We start from the raw sequence: 12,262 nt of genomic DNA on the forward strand, positions 1-12,262 counted from the left end.
TCACGACTACCTTATTTACTACGTCTTTACGACTACCTTATTTACTACGTCTTTACGACTACCTTATTTACTACGTCTTTACAACTACCTTATTTACTACGTCTTTACGACTACATTATTTACTACGTGTTTACGACTACATTATTTACTACATCTTTACGACTACCCTATTTACTACATCTTTACGACTACATTATTTACTACGTCTTTACAACTACATTATTTACTACGTCTTTACGACTACATTATTTACTACGTCTTTACGACTACCTTATTTACTACGTCTTTACAACTACATTATTTACTACGTGTTTACGACTACATTATTTACAACGTCTTTACGACTACATTATTTACTACGTCTTTACAACGTACGTCTTTTGTCAGGTCGACTACATTATTTACTACGTCTTTACAACGTACGTCTACGTCTTTTGTCAGGTCAGGTTCGATCTGTGACCTGCTACAGGTACCATGTAAACCTGTACTAACCTGTTCCATGGTCGGGTTGTCGGCGACTAAACCGTCTCCCCCACCAGGTTTTCTGGTGAGGAGGGTGTTTGGATATGGACACCCAGCAGGATTAAAAACAAAACCTGTCAAAGGGCGGAGGAGCTCCTTGTGAGCCAACGGCCATCCATATCTAGTGCCCAACTGTGTCTGCGGACGTCCTCCTGCAGTTGGGTTACTTCTTATTAGGAGGTTGGTGGCAGGATTTGCACTCCAGCCACCGTAAAACGCTTCATTCCGCAAAACGCAAAAACGCAAAAAAATCTGAAAACCCACTCCGTGGGAGTACCTCCTGTGCAGCTTCCCTTCGCAGGGCAGCTCACCGGATGATGGGATTGGGGCAAAGCCTTCGGGACCCCCAATCTTTGATAGGAGGGAAACCACGGGGTAACATCCCTGGGTCAGATTGCGGGAGAGTGTGTCGGAGTGGTGCTGAGGTGTCGTCCACCAGACGGCGGTCTCCTTGGGTTAACCTGAGGCGGTCCCTTCGGGTGGGTGCCTGGAATGTCCTATCCCTAAGAGAGGATGATCACCTGTCTCTGTTATCATCTGAGCTCAAGCGTTTGGACATCGGGATTGCAGCACTCTCTGAGGTTCGGAGACGGGATTGCGGCGAGATAATGGTGGGTGGTTACACCTACTATTGGTCTGGTCGCTCTGATGGTTACCATACCCAAGGAGTTGCTGTAGCTGTGTCCAATAAGCTGACCCCAATGATAATTGAGGTAACACCGGTCAACGAGCGTATTATGAGATTAAGGATTCGTCACTCCTTAGGTGTCATTTCCCTGGTCTCTATTTATGCTCCGACTGAGGCGAGCGATCTTACCGTGAAGGATGCATTCTACGCCACACTCGAGTCTGTGGTTGATCAGTGCCCCAGACGAGATACACTTCTAGTCTTGGGGGATTTCAATGCATCGACTGGAACTGATAGGGATGGTTATGAGGTGTGTGTTGGTCCCCATGGGTCAGGAACTATGAACCAGAATAGCACTAAGTTCCTTGACTTTGCAAGAAGTCATGGACTTAGGGTGGCTGGTTCATGGTTTCAGCGCCCACAAGCTCATCGCTGGACTTGGTATTCCAACGCTGGCGGTGTGGCAAAGGAGATTGACCATGTCCTCATTGACGGTCGTTGGAGGATGATCCAGAACTGCAGGGTCTACCGGAGTGCTCAGTTCCTCAATACTGACCACAGGCTTGTTGTAGCAACTCTAAAGCTGCACCTTAAATCCTGGAGAATGGTACCATCCCAGCCTAGGCTGGATGTTGCCAAGCTCAGGGATGAGAGAGTAGCTGAGGAGTTTGCGAACAGGCTGAGTGGACACTTGGGGGTCTGGGTGCTTTGGGGGGTCCTGAAGAGTTGTGGAGCACCTTCAAGACCACCGTCCTTGATGTTGCCGGTGGATGCCTTGGAGTTCACCGCAGGGCAAAGAAGAATTTTGTCTCTCAAGGGACACTGGATACCATTGACCAGAGTCGCAGGGCCAGGCTGAATGGCAGAGCTGAGCTGTTTAGGGAGCTGAGGCGTAAAACTGTACGTGCACTGAGGGTGGACAAGGAGGGCTATGTGCGAGGAATCTGTGAGGGGTAGAGCATCACCTGTGGACAGGTGATTCTCGTCCCGCTTACAGGGGAATTCGCGCATTACGTTCATCCAAGCCCATCCCTCGGAGCACTGCAGTTCGAGCAGAGAGTGGTAGGCTCTTGACAGAGGAGTCTGAAGTGAAGGCCCGCTGGGCCGGTTACTTTGAGCGGTTGTACCAGGCTGATCCCCCAGCTGTCGAGTTGGACGTCAATGGTGTTACAATCCCTGTTGCTGACCCTCGAATCAACTGTGGTCCACCATCGCTTGTGGAAACACGGGCTGCGGTGAACCAGTTGAAACGGGGCAAAGCTCCAGGGATCTGTGGCATCCATGCTGAACTTCTCAAGGCTGGTGGAAATGCTGCACTCGCGTCGTTGCATGCAGTTTTGTGCTCTGCCTGGAACACAGGCATCATCCCAACTGACTGGAAGAGGGGCCTTGTTGTCCCTCTCTGGAAAGGGAAGGGTGATCGCCAAGACTGCAACAACTACCGTGGGGTGACGCTGCTCTCAGTGCCGGGCAAGGTCTTTGCTCGGATAATTCTTGATAGGGTTCGCCACCATCTGCTTGAGCACCAGCGTCCAGAGCAGTCAGGCTTTACACCAAAGAGGTCAACGATTGACCGTATCCTTGCTCTTCGTGTCCTCACTGAACGCAGACGAGAGTTTCGGCAGGGGCTGCTTGCAGCCTATGTTGATCTCTGTAAAGCGTTCGATTCAGTGAATCGGGATGTCCTCTGGAGGATTCTTGGTCTTCGTGGGGTGCCACCGAAACTGATCGATCTGATGTCTGAACTCTACTCTGGTACTGAGAGTGCTGTGAAGCGTGGTGGTACCGCCTCTGACTTATTTCCAGTTGTTACTGGAGTTCGTCAGGGATGTGTACTTGCCCCCACACTTTTCAGCACTTGTATGGACTGGATTTTTGGGAGGATGTCGGAGAGATCAAGTTGCGGTGCATCGTTTGGCAATGTCAAGATCTCGGACCTTGATTTTGCAGATGATGCAGTCATCTTTGCGGAGACTTTAGACATCCTCTTGGGGGCCCTCGAGGTGCTGAATGAGGAGTCGGAGCCGTTGGGATTACGGATTTCTTGGGTCAAAACAAAGATCCAGGCTTTCGGTGACATCTTGGATGCTGCTGTCCTGTCTGTGTCTGTTTGTGGTGAGGATGTTGAGGTCGTGGATAGATTCACTTACCTTGGCAGTGATATTCATGTCTCCGCAGGTTGTGAGCCGGAGGTCAATAGACGTCTGGGTCGGGCCTGGGGAGTCATGGATTCACTGGATCATGGGGTGTGGCGCTGCCGGTACCTGTGCGGGAGGACGAAAGTCCGAGTCTTCAGGTCCTTGGTACTTCCAGTCTTGCTCTATGGGTGCGAGACTTGGACTTTGACCAAGGATCTGAGACGGAGACTTAATTCCTTTGGTACCAGGTCTCTTCGGAGAATCCTTGGCTATCGCTGGTCGGATTTTGTGTCCAACGAGCGGTTGCTGAGAGAGACTCGGATGAGATTTGTTACCTGCATAGTCCGTGAGCGTCAGCTGCGGCTGTATGGACATGTGGCTCGTTTTCCTGACGCTGATCCTGCTCACCAGATTCTCTCAGCGAGGGAGTCTCATGAGTGGAGGAGGCCAGTGGGCCGACCACGTGCCTCATGGTTGCAGCAGGTTGACCATCATCTCAAGGAGATGGGGATGGGCCTGGCATCTGCCTGGGGGATGGCCAGACGGAGGCCCCTGGAGTACCGGCGGAAAGTGGACGCAGCGACGCGCTGTTCTGGCACATGCTCCCATACCTGACCTGACCTGACCTTTACAACTACATTATTTACTACGTCTTTACGACTACCTTATTTACTACGTGTTTACGACTACATTATTTACTACGTCTTTACAACTACATTATTTACTACGTCTTTACGACTACATTATTTACTACGTCTTTATGACTACATTATTTACTACGTCTTTACGACTACCTTATTTACTACGTCTTTACGACTACATTATTTACTACATCTTTATGACTACATTATTTACTACGTCTTTACGACTACCTTATTTACTACGTCTTTACTACATCTTTATGACTACATTATTTACTACGTCTTTACGACTACCTTATTTACTACGTCTTTACTACATCTTTATGACTACATTATTTACTACGTCTTTACGACTACATTATTTACTACATCTTTACGACTACATTATTTACTACGTCTTTACGACTACCTTATTTACTACGTCTTTACGACTACATTATTTACTACGTCTTTATGACTACATTATTTACTACGTCTTTACGACTACATTATTTACTACGTCTTTACGACTACATTATTTACTACGTCTTTACGACTACATTATTTACTACGTCTTCACGACTACATTATTTACTACATCTTTATGACTACATTATTTACTACATCTTTGTGACTACATTATTTACTACGTCTTTACGACTACCTTATTTACTACGTCTTTACGACTACATTATTTACTACGTCTTTACGACTAACTTATTTACTACGTCTTTACGACTACATTATTTACTACGTCTTTATGACTACCTTATTTACTACGTCTTTATGACTACCTTATTTACTACGTCTTTATGACTACATTATTTACTACATCTTTACGACTACCTTATTTACTACGTCTTTATGACTACATTATTTACTACATCTTTACGACTACCTTATTTACTACGTCTTTATGACTACACTATTTACTACGTCTTTATGACTACATTATTTACTACGTCTTTACGACTACATTATTTACTACGTCTTTACGACTACATTATTTACTACGTCTTCACGACTACATTATTTACTACATCTTTATGACTACATTATTTACTACATCTTTATGACTACATTATTTACTACGTCTTCACGACTACATTATTTACTACATCTTTATGACTACATTATTTACTACATCTTTGTGACTACATTATTTACTACGTCTTTACGACTACATTATTTACTACGTCTTTACGACTACCTTATTTACTACGTCTTTACGACTACATTATTTACTACGTCTTCACGACTACATTATTTACTACATCTTTATGACTACATTATTTACTACATCTTTATGACTACATTATTTACTACATCTTTATGACTACATTATTTACTACATCTTTGTGACTACATTATTTACTACGTCTTTACGACTACCTTATTTACTACGTCTTTACGACTACATTATTTACTACGTCTTTACGACTACCTTATTTACTACGTCTTTACGACTACATTATTTACTACGTCTTTACGACTACCTTATTTACTACGTCTTTACGACTACATTATTTACTACGTCTTTACGACTACCTTATTTACTACGTCTTTATGACTACATTATTTACTACGTCTTTACGACTACCTTATTTACTACGTCTTTACGACTACATTATTTACTACGTCTTTACGACTACCTTATTTACTACGTCTTTACGACTACATTATTTACTACGTCTTTACGACTACCTTATTTACTACGTCTTTACGACTACCTTATTTACTACGTCTTTACGACTACATTATTTAGTACATCTTTACGACTACCTTATTTACTACGTCTTTACGACTACATTATTTACTACGTCTTTACGACTACCTTATTTACTACGTCTTCACGACTACATTATTTACTACGTCTTTATGACTACACTATTTACTACGTCTTTACGACTACATTATTTACTACGTCTTTATGACTACATTATTTACTACGTCTTTACGACTACATTATTTACTACGTCTTTACGACTACATTATTTACTACGTCTTTATGACTACATTATTTACTACGTCTTTACGACTACATTATTTACTACGTCTTCACGACTACATTATTTACTACGTCTTTATGACTACACTATTTACTACGTCTTTACGACTACATTATTTACTACGTCTTTATGACTACATTATTTACTACGTCTTTACGACTACATTATTTACTACGTCTTTACGACTACCTTATTTACTACGTCTTTACGACTACATTATTTACTACATCTTTACGACTACCTTATTTACTACGGCTTTATGACTACACTATTTACTACGTCTTTACGACTACATTATTTACTACGTCTTTATGACTACATTATTTACTACGTCTTTACGACTACATTATTTACTACGTCTTTACGACTACATTATTTACTACGTCTTCACGACTACATTATTTACTACATCTTTATGACTACATTATTTACTACATCTTTATGACTACATTATTTACTACATCTTTGTGACTACATTATTTACTACGTCTTTACGACTACCTTATTTACTACGTCTTTACGACTACATTATTTACTACATCTTTACGACTACCTTATTTACTACGTCTTTACGACTACACTATTTACTACGTCTTTACGACTACATTATTTACTACGTCTTTATGACTACATTATTTACTACGTCTTTACGACTACATTATTTACTACGTCTTTACGACTACATTATTTACTACGTCTTTACGACTACCTTATTTACTACGTCTTTACGACTACATTATTTACTACATCTTTATGACTACATTATTTACTACGTCTTTACGACTACCTTATTTACTACGTCTTTACGACTACATTATTTACTACGTCTTTACGACTACATTATTTACTACGTCTTTACGACTACCTTATTTACTACGTCTTTACGACTACATTATTTACTACATCTTTACGACTACCTTATTTACTACGTCTTTATGACTACACTATTTACTACGTCTTTACGACTACATTATTTACTACGTCTTTATGACTACATTATTTACTACGTCTTTACGACTACATTATTTACTACGTCTTTACGACTACATTATTTACTACGTCTTTACGACTACCTTATTTACTACATCTTTACGACTACATTATTTACTACGTCTTTACGACTACCTTATTTACTACGTCTTTACGACTACATTATTTACTACATCTTTATGACTACACTATTTACTACGTCTTTACGACTACATTATTTACTACGTCTTTATGACTACATTATTTACTACATCTTTACGACTACATTATTTACTACATCTTTACGACTACATTATTTACTACATCTTTACGACTACATTATTTACTACGTCTTTATGACTACATTATTTACTACGTCTTCACGACTACATTATTTACTATGTCTTTATGACTACATTATTTACTACATCTTTATGACTACATTATTGACTACATCTTTACGACTACCTTATTTACTACATCTTTATGACTACATTATTTACTACGTCTTTACGACTACATTATTTACTACGTCTTTACGACTACATTATTTACTACGTCTTTACGACTACATTATTTACTACGTCTTTACGACTACATTATTTACTACGTCTTTATGACTACATTATTTACTACATCTTTACGACTACATTATTTACTACATCTTTACGACTACATTATTTACTACATCTTTACGACTACATTATTTACTACGTCTTTATGACTACATTATTTACTACGTCTTCACGACTACATTATTTACTACGTCTTTATGACTACATTATTTACTACATCTTTATGACTACATTATTTACTACATCTTTACGACTACCTTATTTACTACATCTTTATGACTACATTATTTACTACGTCTTTACGACTACATTATTTACTACGTCTTTACGACTACATTATTTACTACGTCTTTACGACTACATTATTTACTACGTCTTTACGACTACATTATTTACTACGTCTTTACGACTACATTATTTACTACGTCTTCACGACTACATTATTTACTACATCTTTATGACTACATTATTTACTACGTCTTTACGACTACATTATTTACTACATCTTTACGACTACCTTATTTACTACGTCTTTACGACTACATTATTTACTACGTCTTCACGACTACATTATTTACTACATCTTTATGACTACATTATTTACTCCATCTTTATGACTACATTATTTACTACGTCTTTACGACTACATTATTTACTACATCTTTATGACTACATTATTTACTACATCTTTGTGACTGCATTATTTACTACGTCTTTACGACTACATTATTTACTACATCTTTACGACTACCTTATTTACTACGTCTTTACGACTACATTATTTACTACGTCTTCACGACTACATTATTTACTACATCTTTATGACTACATTATTTACTCCATCTTTATGACTACATTATTTACTACGTCTTTACGACTACATTATTTACTACATCTTTATGACTACATTATTTACTACATCTTTGTGACTGCATTATTTACTACGTCTTTATGACTACATTATTTACTACATCTTTATGACTACATTATTTACTACGTCTTTATGACCACATTATTTACTACGTCTTTATGACTACATTATTTACTACATCTTTACGACTACATTATTTACTACGTCTTTATGACTACATTATTTACTACATCTTTACGACTACCTTATTTACTACATCTTTACGACTACATTATTTACTACGTCTTTATGACTACATTATTTACTACATCTTTATGACTACATTATTTACTACGTCTTTATGACTACATTATTTACTACATCTTTATGACTACATTATTTACTACATCTTTATGACTACATTATTTACTACATCTTTATGACTACATTATTTACTACGTCTTTACGACTACATTATTTACTACATCTTTACGACTACCTTATTTAACACATTAAATTAATTATTAGTGTCTGGTGTTTGTGTCCTTTGTGACGCCCCTATAAACAGTAGGTCCCCAGTTTGGAATGATTTAAAATTTTGTTTGACTGCCAGCGAGACAGACTGAAGCAATTGCTTTGCCGCACTGTGGACTTGCGCGGTTGGAATTAGATTCCATACAATTTGCCAAATTCAGAGCCAAAGTACTGCTTCGCTGCAGTTTTGTGTATTGTTGAACCCAGCCTTGTACTACATTTAGGGGAGGGGGGGGTCATTACCAGCCGAACACACTGATTGATATCAGGATTGACATACTAACTGATGAATATAATTATTAATACACTCACTGATAAATATAATTTGTCACAGACAAACTAATTGAAGAAATGATTGACAGACTAACTTATTGACACACTGTCTTTACGACTACCTTATTTACTACTACATCGTTACGACTACCGAGGGGTGATTAAAAATCCAATCGACCTTATCAATGTACAATAGATGAGGTATATATGTAATATATATATATATATATATATATATATATATATATATATATATATATATATATATATATATATATATATATATATATATATATATATATATATATATATATATATATATATGCCGGTCATCTTCGGTCTGTCATCGTAATTCTCATCTCTCGTAATCTCTACTTCGCACCCAGTGGCAGGAAGAACTAAGGTGTGGACCTCCTTTTGTTTCATTCCAATATCATTACCTGTTTTGGATAAAACTAACAGGAGGCATTACTTTTTAACACGCCCTCGTACATACATAACAAGCTTCAAATATACCTCAAAGTATATACAGTATATACCTGAACCTGAACTGAACGTATTTACCTGAACTTCAAACACGAAAGAAGAAAAATCACTGAAAAATGATATCTCACCAGGATTTACAATGTACAACAGACAACAAGAATCTAGTGGGACAGGAATTCCAAATTATGTGTCACAACTGATTGAATGATCTCGCCTTGGAACTCTCATCTCTTGGTTAATATTCTGAGAATTAACAATAGAAATAAGTCTATGACATTAAAGCCTAACTTTCTGGAGGAATGTTAACTGCCCCCATCCCCTCCCAGGTATTCTCCCTGTATGTCTCAGTTCCCTCCCTTTACTCGTATTCTCTCCCAGGTGTTTTTCCCCTTCTCTCCTTAACTCCTCATTCACTCCCCCTACCTTTTTTCCTCTCTCATATCATCTTTCTCTTCTTTTTCTCATTTTCATGTTCCCCTTACAGTCCCACTCCCCCTTCCCATAAATATAAATTAATTAACCCTTTGCAATCCAAATAACATATATATATATATATATATATATATATATATATATATATATATATATATATATGTATATGTGTGTGTGTTGAATGATCCCTCCCCAGGTACTTGCTGTACGAGGTTAAAGGTTCAAGAATTTTTGCCTAATAAAGACAGGGAAAAGCATGGAGCCTTATCAGCAGCTTGTGTGGGCTTGTTACAAAGACTGTTCGGAATTTGAAAACATACAATCAAGTGTGATGTTGAAAACTGTACTCCCTCTGCCTTTCACGCTCCCTCTCCCTACTACTACTACAACTCCTCCTGCCTTCCACTCTCCTCGTTGGCTCCTTCATTCCACCTCTGCCCCTTAATGCCGACACATTTACAAAGGACTAATTCACCAATCACATTTATGTTTTTATGTATATGATGTATATGAATCCATATGCAGTTAATCAATCTTGATGAGGATGTTGCTGAAGTCTGCAGTCGTGATAAGTATAATTATCTGCAGAAAGGAATGCCGTAAGTCACATTCCTAAGGAGTTGCACGATGAGGTGTCAAGTTCAAGGTCTTTAGTGTGACGAGAAAACTGAACGGGTTTGGGAGAACGAGCTACTACGACCTTCTTCATATTTGCTACTACTATTACTACCACTACTACCTTCCTTGCTTCTTCCTCTCTTCCCTTTATAAGAAGTGAGGCCGAATGGTACCAAACTTTTGCCCTGCTTTGACCACAATACTCCTGCACCACCTCACTCTGTCCTCAGCCATCTTTCTCCACTCTCCAACCACCCTTACCTTACTGATATACCTCCTCCCACAATCCTCCCATCTCAACCGTGATCTACCTCTTTTCCTCCTTCCTTGCTCCCTCAACCTATCCGCTCTCTTTGCCATTCTCTCTTCCCCCATCCGCACCAAGCGTCCAGCCCATCTCAGCCGGAATTTCATCAATCTCCCAGTTAAGCTCATCTGCACACCAATCTCCTCTCTCAGTTCATCCATCCTCCTGACCTCCTCCCATCCACCGTCTTCACTTCCTCAATCCTCCTGACCCAGTTGATCTCGCAGACCCGCAACCTCTGTTGTCGGTCCCTCGGTGCCACCGTATCTAGGCCGTGAAGGTAGGCCAGCATCACACATGGCATCAGAACCTTCCTTTTTAATTTTCTTGATATATTTGTGTGGCATTAACCTTTCCAGCATCATCCATGCATTCACACTCACCTGTATCCTCTTCCACACATCTGCCTTCCAACTTCCATACACGAGCAAGTCGGTCGGTCACTCATCCCCCCACCCAGCTATTCAAACCTATTTGTCTGTCTGATCTTCCCCTCCAACCTGATATTCATTTCCTTTCTCTGCTGCTCAACCCACATCACCTCCATCACCTCCATACTCGTCTTCAATCCATGTTTCAGAATATCACCTCCTATCTCCCGCTCACTTGCTCCACCACAACAGGCACTTTAATCAACATCAATGTACCAACCATCCTCTGTTCAAGCACTTTTTAGGTCCTCGTGGAGGATCTCGAAGTCTTACTCACGTTGTTGTTCTTGTGGACTTTTTTTTTTTCACAGCCTACAGTTTTCATCGAAACTTCCTGAAACTTGGCGTATATATGTAAAAATACCCTGCGCAGACAGTAGCCATCTCCGATTTTGAAAATTCCTCCCAGGAAAAAATTATGACGTCATAATATCTCTGCTAATGGAAATCGCCTAAAAAATTATCTCAAACTAGGAAAGCTTTTTAAATTCTGTTTGCGAGAAGCAAACCGGGCATTAGCACAGATAATTTATGGCAAACCTGATACATCACAATGACGTCATATTCGTTTTTATGACGTCATCATTAAGAGGACGAGGATCTTAGCTCATTTGAGCTTGTTTTTTTATTTAGCAAGGGGGCTTTCTTGGTGGTTTGACTTTCTCTTCGCAGGAATGTGGAATTTGATCAGGGTGCCGGCGATAACTCGCCTACTCTTTGTGAAGGAAACCATGGGATCTCGAGCGTCCATCACCAACCAGTCTTGGCAGAAGAGACCTCCGGTTTAACATCCAACCCATGGTCGATGCACATCCATTGATGCATCACCCTGTGTGTGAAACACCAGGGTGACAGTTTATGGCTGACTCA

The 12,262-nt window shown here is 39.7% G+C and overlaps 1 protein-coding gene across 1 annotated transcript in view; it reads left to right on the top strand.

Annotated features, from left to right (window-relative positions):
- Nucleotides 1-11,060: 11,060 nt before the first annotated feature.
- Nucleotides 11,061-12,262, top strand: part of LOC147025200 (tissue factor-like) — a 64,852-nt gene continuing 63,650 nt past the window's right edge. The window contains exon 1 of the mRNA XM_085885925.1: nucleotides 11,061-11,241. The gene's annotated coding sequence lies outside the window, so the exon portion shown is untranslated. The remainder of the gene's footprint in view (nucleotides 11,242-12,262) is intronic.

Source organism: Eptatretus burgeri, chromosome 6 (genome assembly GCF_056783735.1).
Source record: "Eptatretus burgeri isolate ZD-2024b chromosome 6, Ebu_testis_v1, whole genome shotgun sequence".
In the NCBI taxonomy this organism is placed as follows: Eukaryota; Metazoa; Chordata; class Myxini; order Myxiniformes; family Myxinidae; genus Eptatretus; species Eptatretus burgeri.